Source organism: Carcharodon carcharias, chromosome 23, assembly GCF_017639515.1.
Source record: "Carcharodon carcharias isolate sCarCar2 chromosome 23, sCarCar2.pri, whole genome shotgun sequence".
Classification (NCBI taxonomy): Eukaryota; Metazoa; Chordata; class Chondrichthyes; order Lamniformes; family Lamnidae; genus Carcharodon; species Carcharodon carcharias.
Window position 1 is genome coordinate 12,907,917 of NC_054489.1, and position 10,633 is coordinate 12,918,549.

General features: G+C 44.7%; 1 protein-coding gene across 1 annotated transcript in view; it reads right to left on the bottom strand.

Annotated features, from left to right (window-relative positions):
* LOC121269111 (gasdermin-A2-like) overlaps nt 1-1,075 on the bottom strand; it is a 60,312-nt gene extending 59,237 nt beyond the window's left edge. The window contains exon 1 of the mRNA XM_041173577.1: nt 861-1,075. The gene's annotated coding sequence lies outside the window, so the exon portion shown is untranslated. The remainder of the gene's footprint in view (nt 1-860) is intronic.
* Between the last annotated feature and the right edge of the window lie 9,558 nt (nt 1,076-10,633).

The following is a 10,633-nucleotide window of genomic DNA, read 5'->3' on the forward strand; positions in this document are numbered from 1 at the left end:
CTCTACAGCCAGCTGAGCCCGAAAACCCAGGCCAGGGGATGCTCCAAACTTAGATATAAAGACAATTTGAAAGCCAACCTCAGAGCTGGCAAGTTGGACCCCAACACATGGGAAAAAAAACAACGTTGGACAAATAGAGAAGTCTCTGTCTTCAAGCAATATTGGCATTTGAGGAGAACCAGAGTCAAGTGCCTTTAGGAAGAGCAAGTGCAGCGTAAAGCTAATGACTCCATCCATCCCTTCAAAACTGATTCCAAATGCAGAAGTTACAATTGGTTGTGTAATTTGCGACATGGTCTAACATCACACACAAGAGGACATCAGCCTAGATTGTAAACCGGTCTTTTTTTTGCTGAACACTCATCCATCAGAACAACAGGAGAATCCATTGTGTATCCAATTCAACAGTTTTGTATCACCACTGCCACCACCCCCCCCGCCCGTTCCTCCTGTTCCCCCATTTACCTCCCCTATCTCCACAGGAGCTTATTTTCTTATGAGCCCAGGTGGTGACTGTTTTCAGTCTATTTGACTGCATGGGGCTTCATATCCCCATCAGTTATCAACACCGCTTTTCCCAGCAATGTTCATTAGATCATGGTCAGGGGAGAGAAACCTGGTTTTCCCCTCTAAAGCCCAAGGCTGCTGCAAAGGGCTTCCTTCTATCTGCTGTGCTTCCAAGGCAATGGTGAAGTAGATAATGGGGAAACACGTCATTCTACAAACCCCTTGCAATAATAATTCCTCACAGTTCCCCGTGACACACAGTATCATAAAGCTATTGGTGAAAATTCTTCTATCAGACATTTCTTTCCTTTGGCAGGTATTTGAGCAAACATTGTGGCCTGTGGAATTCTTACCCCTTTGCTTGTGGCGTGTGTCGGCTGGGCTGGATGTTCTGGCGCTATGACTGTCGTATAACAGCGCGAAATGAAGGCCTGCAGCCTCATCTCCGCCCTGGACTTTCCTTCTAGCCCCGGGGCTCACAGGCACAGGATAGAGGGATATGGAGCCCGGGAACTTCCTCACATTCTCTCAGTGCTTCGCATGCCTTTGCCAATCCCAGGAGCTGCCAGGGTATGGTAACCCCAGGGCAGCAGCAATAATTCTGCTCAGCAGATTGTAAAGGGGAGGACCCAGCCAATAGGCTCCTCTTGCTGCTGTGGCCAATTTAAACAACAGCAACTCATAATTACGTGACACATTTAATGTAATGAAAATCCCGACACACTTCACAGGAGCATTATGAAACAAAGTATACCATCGAGCCATATAAGGAGATACTCAGTCCGTTGACAAAAATCTTGGTCAAAGAGGTTGGTTTTAAAGAATGTGGAGGGAGGCGAGGTAGAGGTGGAGAGGTTTAGAGATGGTATTCCAGAGCTTGGGGAGGCAGCTGAAGACACAGCCACCAATATTGAGGTGATTAAAATCGAGTTTGTGCAAGAGGCCAGAATTAGAGGAACACAGATATCTTGAACAAAAACAGAATTACCTGGAAAAACTCAGCAGGTCTGGCAGCATCGGCGGAGAAGAAAAGAGTTGACGTTTCGAGTCCTCATGACCCTTCGACAGAACTTGAGTTCGAGTCCAAGAAAGAGTTGAAATATAAGCTGGTTTAAGGTGTGTGTGTGTGGTTTGGGGGGGTGGGGGGGGGAGAGAGAGGGAGAGAGACAAGTGGAGGGGGGTGGTGTGGTTGTAGGGACAAACAAGCAGTGATAGAAGCAGATCATCAAATGATGTCACCAACAATATCTTGCACTGTTTGTGAGTCTGGAGAAGAATACTGAGATAGGGAGGGACCACGCCATGGAGAGATTTGAAAATAATGATGCGAATTTTAAAATCAACCGACCAGGAGTCAGTCAGTGAAGGTCATTGGACACAGGGCTGATAGGGGAACAGGACTTGGTGCAAGTTAAGACAGGCAGCAACGTTTGAATCACCTCATAAACATAGGAGGCCAGGCATAAGTGCACTGGAATACCCAGATCTACAGGTAACATAGGCATGAATGAGGGCTTCAGCAGTAGATGAACTGCGATCGGGGCATAGTCAAACATGCTACTGAGGTGAAAATAGGTGATCTTAGTGATAAGGCCATAAGACCATAAGACATAGGAGCAGAAATTAGGCCATTCGGCCCATCAAGTCTGCTCCGCCATTCAATTACGGCTGATAAGTTTCTCAACCCCATTCTCCCACCTTCTCCCCATAACCTTTGATCCCCTTACCAATCAAGAACCTATCTATCTTGAACTTAAATACACTCAATGACCTGGCCTCCACAGCCTTCTGTGGCAATGAATTCCATAGATTCACCACTCTCTGCCTAAAGAAGTTTCTCCTCATCTCTGTTCTAAAAGGTCTTCCCTTTACTCTGAGGCTGTGCCCTCAGGTCCTAGTCTCTCCTACTAATGGAAGCATCTTCCCCGTCCACTCTATCCAGGCCTTTCAGTATTCTGTAAGTTTCAATCAGATCCCCCCCTCATCCTTCTAAACTCCATCGAGTATAGACCCAGAGTCCTCAAACGTTCCTCATATGTTAAGCCTTTCATTCCTGGGATCATTCTCGTGAACCTCCTCTGGACCCTCTCCAGGGCCAGCATATCCTTCCTGAGATACGGGGCCCAAAATTGCTCACAATATTCTAAATGTGGTCTGACCTGAGCCTTATAAAGCCTCAGCAGCACATCCCTGCTTTTATATTCTAGTCCTCTCGAAATAAATGCCAACATTGCATTTGCCTTCCTAACTACTGACTCAACCTGCAAGTTAACCTTAAGAGAATCCTGGACTAGGACTCCCAAGTCCCTTTGCACTCCAGATTTCTGAATTCTCTCCCCATTTAGAAAATCGTCTATGCATCTATTCTTCCTACCAAAGTGCATGATCTCACACTTCCCCACTTTGTATTCCATCTGCCACTTCTTTGCCCATTCTCCCAACCTGTCTAAATCCTTCTGCAGCCTCCCCGCCTCCTCAATACTACCTGTCCCTCCAACTATCTTTGTATCATCTGCAAACTTAGCCAGGATGCCCTCAGTTCCTTCATCTAGATCATTAATGTATAAAGTGAAAAGTTGTGGTCCCAACACTGACCCCTGTGGAACTCCACTAGTCACCGGCCGCAATCCTGAGAAGGACTCCCTTATCCCCTCTCTGCCTCCTGTCAGACAGCCAATCTTCTATCCATGCTAGTACCTTGCCTCTAACACCATGGGCTCTTATCTTACTGAGCAGCCTCCTGTGCGGCACCTTGTCAAAGGCTGTCTGGAAGTCCAAGTAGACAACATCCACTGGCTCTCCTTTGTCTAACCTACTCGTTACCTCCTCAAAGAATTCTAACAGATTTGTCAGGCATGACCTCTCCTTGATGAAACCATGCTGACTTTGCCCTATTTTACCATGCACTTCCAAGTATTCTGAAATCTCATCCTTAATAATGGACTCTAAAATCTTACCAACGACCGAGGTCAGGCTAATCAGTCTGTAATTTCCCATCTTTTGCCTCACTCCCTTCTTAAACAGGGGGGTTACATTAGCAATTTTCCAGTCCTCTGGGACCTTCCCTGACTCCAGTGATTCCTGAAAGATCACCACTAACGCCTCCACTATCTCTTCAGCAATCTCCTTCAGAACTCTGGGGTGTAATCCATCTGATCCAGGTGATTTATCCACCTTCAGACCTTTCAGTTTTCCTAGCACCTTCTCCTTGGTAATGGCCACCATTCTCACCTCTGCCCCCCGACTCTCTTGAACTTTGGGGATGTTACTTGTGTCTTCCACCGTGAAGACTGACGCAAAGTACCTATTCAGTTCCTCCGCCATTTCTTTGTTCCCCACTACTTCTTCTCCAGCATCATTTTCCAGCATCCCAATGTCCACTTTTGCCTCTCTCTTACCCTTTATATATCTAAAAAAACTCTTGCAATCTTCTTTTATATTACTGGCTAGTTTACCCTCATATTTAATCTTCTCCCTCCTTATTTCTTTTTTAGTCGTCCTCTGTTGGTCTTTGTAGGCTTCCCATTCCACTGCTTTTCGCCGCATTGTATGCTTTCTCTTTAGCTTTTATGCTGTCCCTGACTTCCCTTGTCAGCCATGGTTGCTTCGTCCTCCTGTTAGTATGCTTCTTGGTACAAATATGAATAAAAATATGAAAATAAATAAAAACTTCAGGGCTTTTTTGCCCCTTTAGGATGCTGCCTTTAACATATCCCATTGAACATGCACTCTTTAACTTTCTCCCTTTTAGATGCATTCCTTTACATGCTTTCTCCTCTTCTGGTGCTGTAAGGGTCAGTTTTGGGGGTTGGGGCAGAGGACAGAAACCCAACACTGGCCCACCTCCAGCAAGAAACTCATCCGCAGAGAAAGCTAGCCCATGCTATTGACATTGGTGACGTTGACCATTTAAATAGAACATTACCAAATAAGATAAAAATCTACTTTAAAAAATGGCCTTTGCAGATTTCCCACTGTTTCTGCATTATTCTTGTAGCATTTCCAACCTCCCACTGATTATGATGCAACATTAAGATGCGTTTCCTGATGCTTTTCAAATGACTTCTCCTCAAATGGGATTTTTATAAAGCAAACCAAGCCCTGCCGTTGATTACTTACTTAGACTGCAGCTGCCCCATGAAGCAAGGCAGCCGAAGCAACTGGAGATGATGAGCTCGGTCTCTGTTTGAACTCCCTGCATTTGTTACTAAGATTTGTTCATTTTCGAAGCTATCTTTTTCAAATAGTTTCACTGCGTTCAGCACAGAAAGAGCAGCGAGTGCTGGGCACTGCAGTCCTTATCCACTCTGCACCCCAATGTCTTCATCAAGCTCTGTCAGGCCAGATACAGTAAGGATGGCAAAATTCATTTCACCCTGCTTCGACTGTAACTTTTAGAATTCACTTCTTTTCAAATCCCTCTTGAAGCCTGTAACCTGCCCCAGCTCTGAGATCTCTACACTTCTCCAAATCTGGCCTCTAGAGCATCCCCAACTTTAATTGCTCCCCCATTGGCAGCCGTGCCTTCAGCTCTGAAACTCCCTCCACAAATCTCCCCGTCGCTCTTTCTCCTCCTTTAAGGCTCTCCTTAAAACCAATCTCTTTAACCAAGCTTTTGGTCACCTGTCCTAATATCTCCGAATGAGGCTAGGTGTCAAATATTGCCGGATAACACTCCAGTGAAATGCTTTGGGGTGTTTTAAGACAATGTAGTTGTTATGTAAGGACAGGTTATTGTTTGCCTCAAGCCTCCCTCCATAATTGCTGAGATGCCATTAGCAGAAAGAATGTAAAGATATGATCAGCACTGGGGAGGGAGGCTTTTGTAGCAAATATCTAGTTCATGGCTCATGTTAATATTTTCAAGGTAATGTTTAGTTCTGGGAAAATTACTGTTGTAAAGGGAAGGTAATTAAAATTCTGGGCTTTAGTGATTGCCAGAACACTTAAGGAAATGGCAGTTCAGAAGGTTACCCATGTTTTTTTAATAGAATCAGAATAGAAGAGATAGACCTAGCAGGTGGGCTTACTTAGCTGGTGAAATTGTAAATGAGGAATAATTTGCTTACAGGCCCATTTGAGGATAACCCAGAGCAGGCTATGTTGTCATGGAGATGGATGAAGCTTAAGAAGGCTCTCTGGTTTCAATTTATCTGGGTGTTTGCTGAGAGAGTTTTACTTGCAGTTTGGAACTTGTGTGGTTTGCAGCTCAGAGAGAGAAGTTAATTAGGATAAATGACAGTTAGATAGACCTGTATTGTAAGCAGAGTTAAACACTAACTTCATCGTTGACCACGTGGAAAGCTTAATCTCAGCTTGAATCTTGTGAGGAACGAAAGGTGGAAGATTTCCTTGTTTGAAGCTAGTTGGAGAACCCACAGTAGGCCTCTCAAATATTGCAAAAAAAATTAAGCAGCAGATTATCTTGGGAATAATGGAAAAGTGACCAGAACAAGGGATTGTGGCTTCCACAGTCAAGAGGTGGTAAATGAAAGTTTTACCTCTGAGAATAGCTGGAACTGAGGAGAATTCTCCAGAGGACTGTGGCATACTTATGGGTGATCCCTGCATAAGTAATAAGTTCAAGATTGATGCATGTTATAAGAGAATTCTTGAAGGAAGTAAGAAGTAAACCTGATTGCTTAACCTATATAGTTATACGCCGTATTAAGTTAATGGTGCTTGTTTTGTTTAAGTCTTTTAAATACAATAAAGTGAACTCTTGTGGCATAGTTCTATTGGTCATAATGAGGCATTCAGGTTTATTTTTAAATGTTATTGGCCCCTAACTGGATCATAACAGTGTCGACTCTGAATCTTAGTCAATCCTGGGTCAAGTCTGGGCAGCCCAACCCATTCCCCTCTCTGAATTTCAGGTAAAACGGGATTGTAGCTTTGCTGCCTTGACGTGAACATACACCACAACAGTTTATATCTTTGTAGCTCCTCTTGATTTCATTACAAATCCCAAGGTGCTTCACAGGAGCACACTAAGAAAAAACTGACACCAAGCTGGTAGGACATGTGACCAAAAGCTTGGCCAAAGAGGTACAAAACGGGGATAGGGTTTAAAGGTGGTTACTCACACTGGCGAAAGGTACAAAGCAGGGCTGCACAAGGATCTGTGCCTCTGTATTCGTCAGGTCCTTGGGGGTCAAATCATGACTCTGCCATCGTTCTAATCTGTGGCAGGCAGTGGGATACCAGGGCCCTCAGCCAATGGTTTCTCCCGGCCCCTGCTTGTTGTAACCGAGCCTGGGTGCTTCCTGTAGCCTTCAGATACACAGGCCATAACCTGTCTGCAAACGCCAGCTGCCGGATCTGTGCGAGCAGGCTGCCCTGACCATGTCCCACTGCAATCAAAATCTCATCCTTGAACTCATTCCCATTTCCAACCCCCACCTCAGTTGCTGCCGACAAACTCTGTTTATAACTTCCTATCCAGGGAGAACAGGATCAACTTTCTCATCTCATCCTCATCACAGTTGTTAATTCCCCCCATCGGTTCTATATTCGTGAAGTGGACCGAGGCATCTGCTCCGGGTTTTGACTTTAGCATGTTGGCCAGCATCTCCTGCAGCTGGAGGGTTGAATAATGGGACTCCATAGTCACCTTGCAATGGTGCCGGACCACCGCCTACTGGAGGTGGGACAAACTCCTGCTATCGCAGAAGGAGCATTGGTCTTGGTGAACCAAGCGCTTTGGGAGCTGGCCAACTCCTGCTATTGTGAGCCCCGTCATCAGACGCTTTTCCCACTTCATCCCTGTCTATACCGCATTCTCCTGGTGCCATGTGGTTGGCCCTACCTCTGGCCCCTGATAATGCTAGGGTCAGCTCCAGATCTTTTCCCTACATGGTCCATGGTCAGCCTCTTCATGTGCCTGACGCTGCAACACCTTATAACTGTCTTAACATCTTTCAGCTGCCCCTCAGCCTTGCCACGCTCTCTCCAGATTCCTGGCACTTTGTTCCCATTGAGCCTGGCATTCCCCCTTACTTTCCTTAATCTGGCATTGCAAATATTCCACAAAGCTCCTGGAAGCCTCCTTCTGCGCTCCCCTCTCCTCCTTAATTCTGTTGCCAGTCCACCGCAGCCTCCCTATCGTTTACCCTGTTTTCTCACTCCTCCATTTCCTCCTGCACTCGGTTAAGTTTAACTGCTAGAATTTGGTTTTGTCTCTGCATATAGAGCAGCCAAACTGCTTTATCTTTTGATTTCTTGTGGGAACTATTGCCCGCCCACTCTGCTACCTTCTCCTCCGTGCAGGTAGCCATCATCAACTCCTGCACCCACGATGCAGAAAAGTTCAACTTACCTTCTACATACTCAGACATCCTCTGCTCCATTGAAGGTTTCTTGCTCTCAGCCCCTTGCACAATTTGTTCTTAACCTTGAAGTCCTGCCTTGGTTGCCTGAGATGTAAGGGGTTCAATCGGTGCTCGTTTACCCTTACTGATGGTACTTGACTTTAGTATTTTATAAAGGACAAACTCACAGGGATTTAGGCTCAACCACAAACTTATTTATTGACGGAGCACTTCTACTGCCCCTAATACAAGAGCTCTAAACTAGTGTAATGATGGTGTACAACACTCTAAATCACAAACTCATTTATAAAACTCCATTGGAAAGTAGAACCACAGGCAAAACCCCACGTTTCTGCTCCAAAACTTACTTGGTCCAACTCAAACCCCCTTTCAGGATTTAGTTACTACCCTTAAAGCTATCCTTAATTCTCAGCCCCAAAATCTGTGGATCTGGCTGATATTTACACCTCCCCACACAGTTGGTTGGTCCAGTGAGAGCTGTAGGTCCATGAATCAGGTTGACCGTTCCCGATCCTCCTCGGTGACGCAGTGCCAGACCCCACAGCCTTGGCCTTTTTATTACAAATCTAGTTTGTAGTATCAGAGTACATTTCCTGGAGCACATTCTGTTTGGATGGTCGGTGCTTAGCACCCCTTGATCTCTTTAGCCTGGCTCCTGCCTTGGTTCAGACAACCCATTCTTCACGATGTTGTTTCAACGACCGAAATAATAGACCCCATCCCAGTGTGATGTCTCTGGATCTCAGGTTAATGTGCATGTGATAAGGTCCAGTTCTTCTTAGCTGTTTTCGATGTTTGTTTGTGTGATGGCTGTTGTCTAGGGCCATTTGCTGTGATGGTTTCCTAGTTTCTTTAATTGGATTGTCTGATGGCACCTGCTCTGTGTCTTTGAGATGATAATGTCCCAGTATCTTTACACAGTATCGATTAGATTCGGCATTGACTTGTTTGAAGATTAACCTCTTGCGGTACAGCCTGCCTCTGTGTTGAGATTTGACCTGTTTTGTTTTGCTGTGTTTATGCCCATGAAGTGGTTTTTATATTTAATAAAGTCCAGTTGGAGGGGATTCCAATCCTACAGATGGTACCAAATTGGGGGAGATAGTTAATACAGAGGACAGTGAAGAAATACAGAAAGACATTAACAAATTTGCAGAATGTAATTAGCAAATGAAGTTCAATATAGATAAGCATGATGTGGTACATTCTGGTAGGAAGAATAAGAAAGCTATGTATTCCTTGGTAAAATAAGTGAGTGAATGGGGTAGAAGAAAAGAAGGATTTGAGGGTACAGATGCACAAATCACCAAAAGTAGCAATGCTGGTTAACAGGGTCATTAAAAAAAAGCTAACAGAATGCTGGGGTTCATTGCTAGAGGGAAAGAATTGAAAAGCAAGCAAGTAATGAAACTTGTAATGAACCTTGGTTAGCCAAGTGGTACTTTGAATATGCTTGATTGACTGTGAACCATTTTGGGATGTCCTAAGGTTAAGAAAGGCGTTATATAAATGCCTGTTTTTTGTGCCACATTCTGGGATAAACATGTAAACATGGCAAACACGGACAGCCACCACAAACACAGAAACAATACCAAAAACATGGAGACAACACCACAATCACAGACACACCATAAGCCCCAAAACATGTTCCACAAATGTTGTTGATTGATGTGAATGCCACATGGAGCTGGCATTTTGTGCATCTCCACCCAGCGTTGGTACTAAAAGTCAGAAATCTGTGGTCTTGTGGATGAAAACCATACTGAACTTCACAGCATCTTGAGGCAATATCCAGTATCTTAGGGGTTAATGTGTGGTTTTAATTTGCTGAAGTCCGGGAGGCGTGGATTGGGTGCAATTCAGTAATTGTTGCTAAATGTAGAAATTGAACTTTAATTGAGGCAGAAATGATTTGGACAGTGACAGATGGAAGCCTGTGTTCCACACACCAAGGGAAACAGCTGCCTGAAGATTGATTGGAACTAATCTGGTCTCTGTGTCTCCCCCGCCCATTAACATTTTATTGCTGCATTTAAAACCTGTTCCATCTCTAGGTTCAGTGTTTGAAATGAAATGTGCCCCGGGATTCCAGGTGGAGAACAGTTATATATAAAAGCATAGTAACTTGTAAATTGGCTGTACACTTGGGATTTGTTCAGTGAAGCATGTCAGCAGCTTGCAGCCAGTAAACCAGCCCATCATTCCAGGCGGCCTACGCTCCTCCAGCCCACCCCAACCGTCCACCTCAGCGTCTCCCCCCCCATGACCTCCCTCTCCCATCCATCAACTATAACACCTGAGCACCAACACTGAGAGGTCTCTAGACACCACTGTTGCCTGGCTGCTCATTTTCAATGGACAGAAGGGGCCATGGACATGGATTAAAAATCTCTAACTTGTCAGCCAAGAATTTTCCGGAAAGGGCACCTCACAGTGTGCCCCGTAAGCTAGAAATTCTTCCTCACCCTTCAGCTCAAATTTGCAGTGTTGAAAATTACTGGAAGTTTGAGTTGATAGCACAGTCAATGGGGCAGCTTCGATGAATGGTGGGAACAATAGTTTATCCCCTAACTAATGAAGACAGAGAAAGGAATAGAATAATAATAGAGAAAGGAACAGGGTTAATCAGAGTCACATTACTTACAAAAGAAGAAATGAAGAAAGGGGAAGAGAAACACTAAGTTTCATGGAAACGTTAGTCACAAGTGAAACCCAGTTGGCTGTATAATGGCTCACCCTTCAGTTCCTATAGGTAGGTTAATTTAAAATAACCTCTTAATATGCCAAAAGTCGAA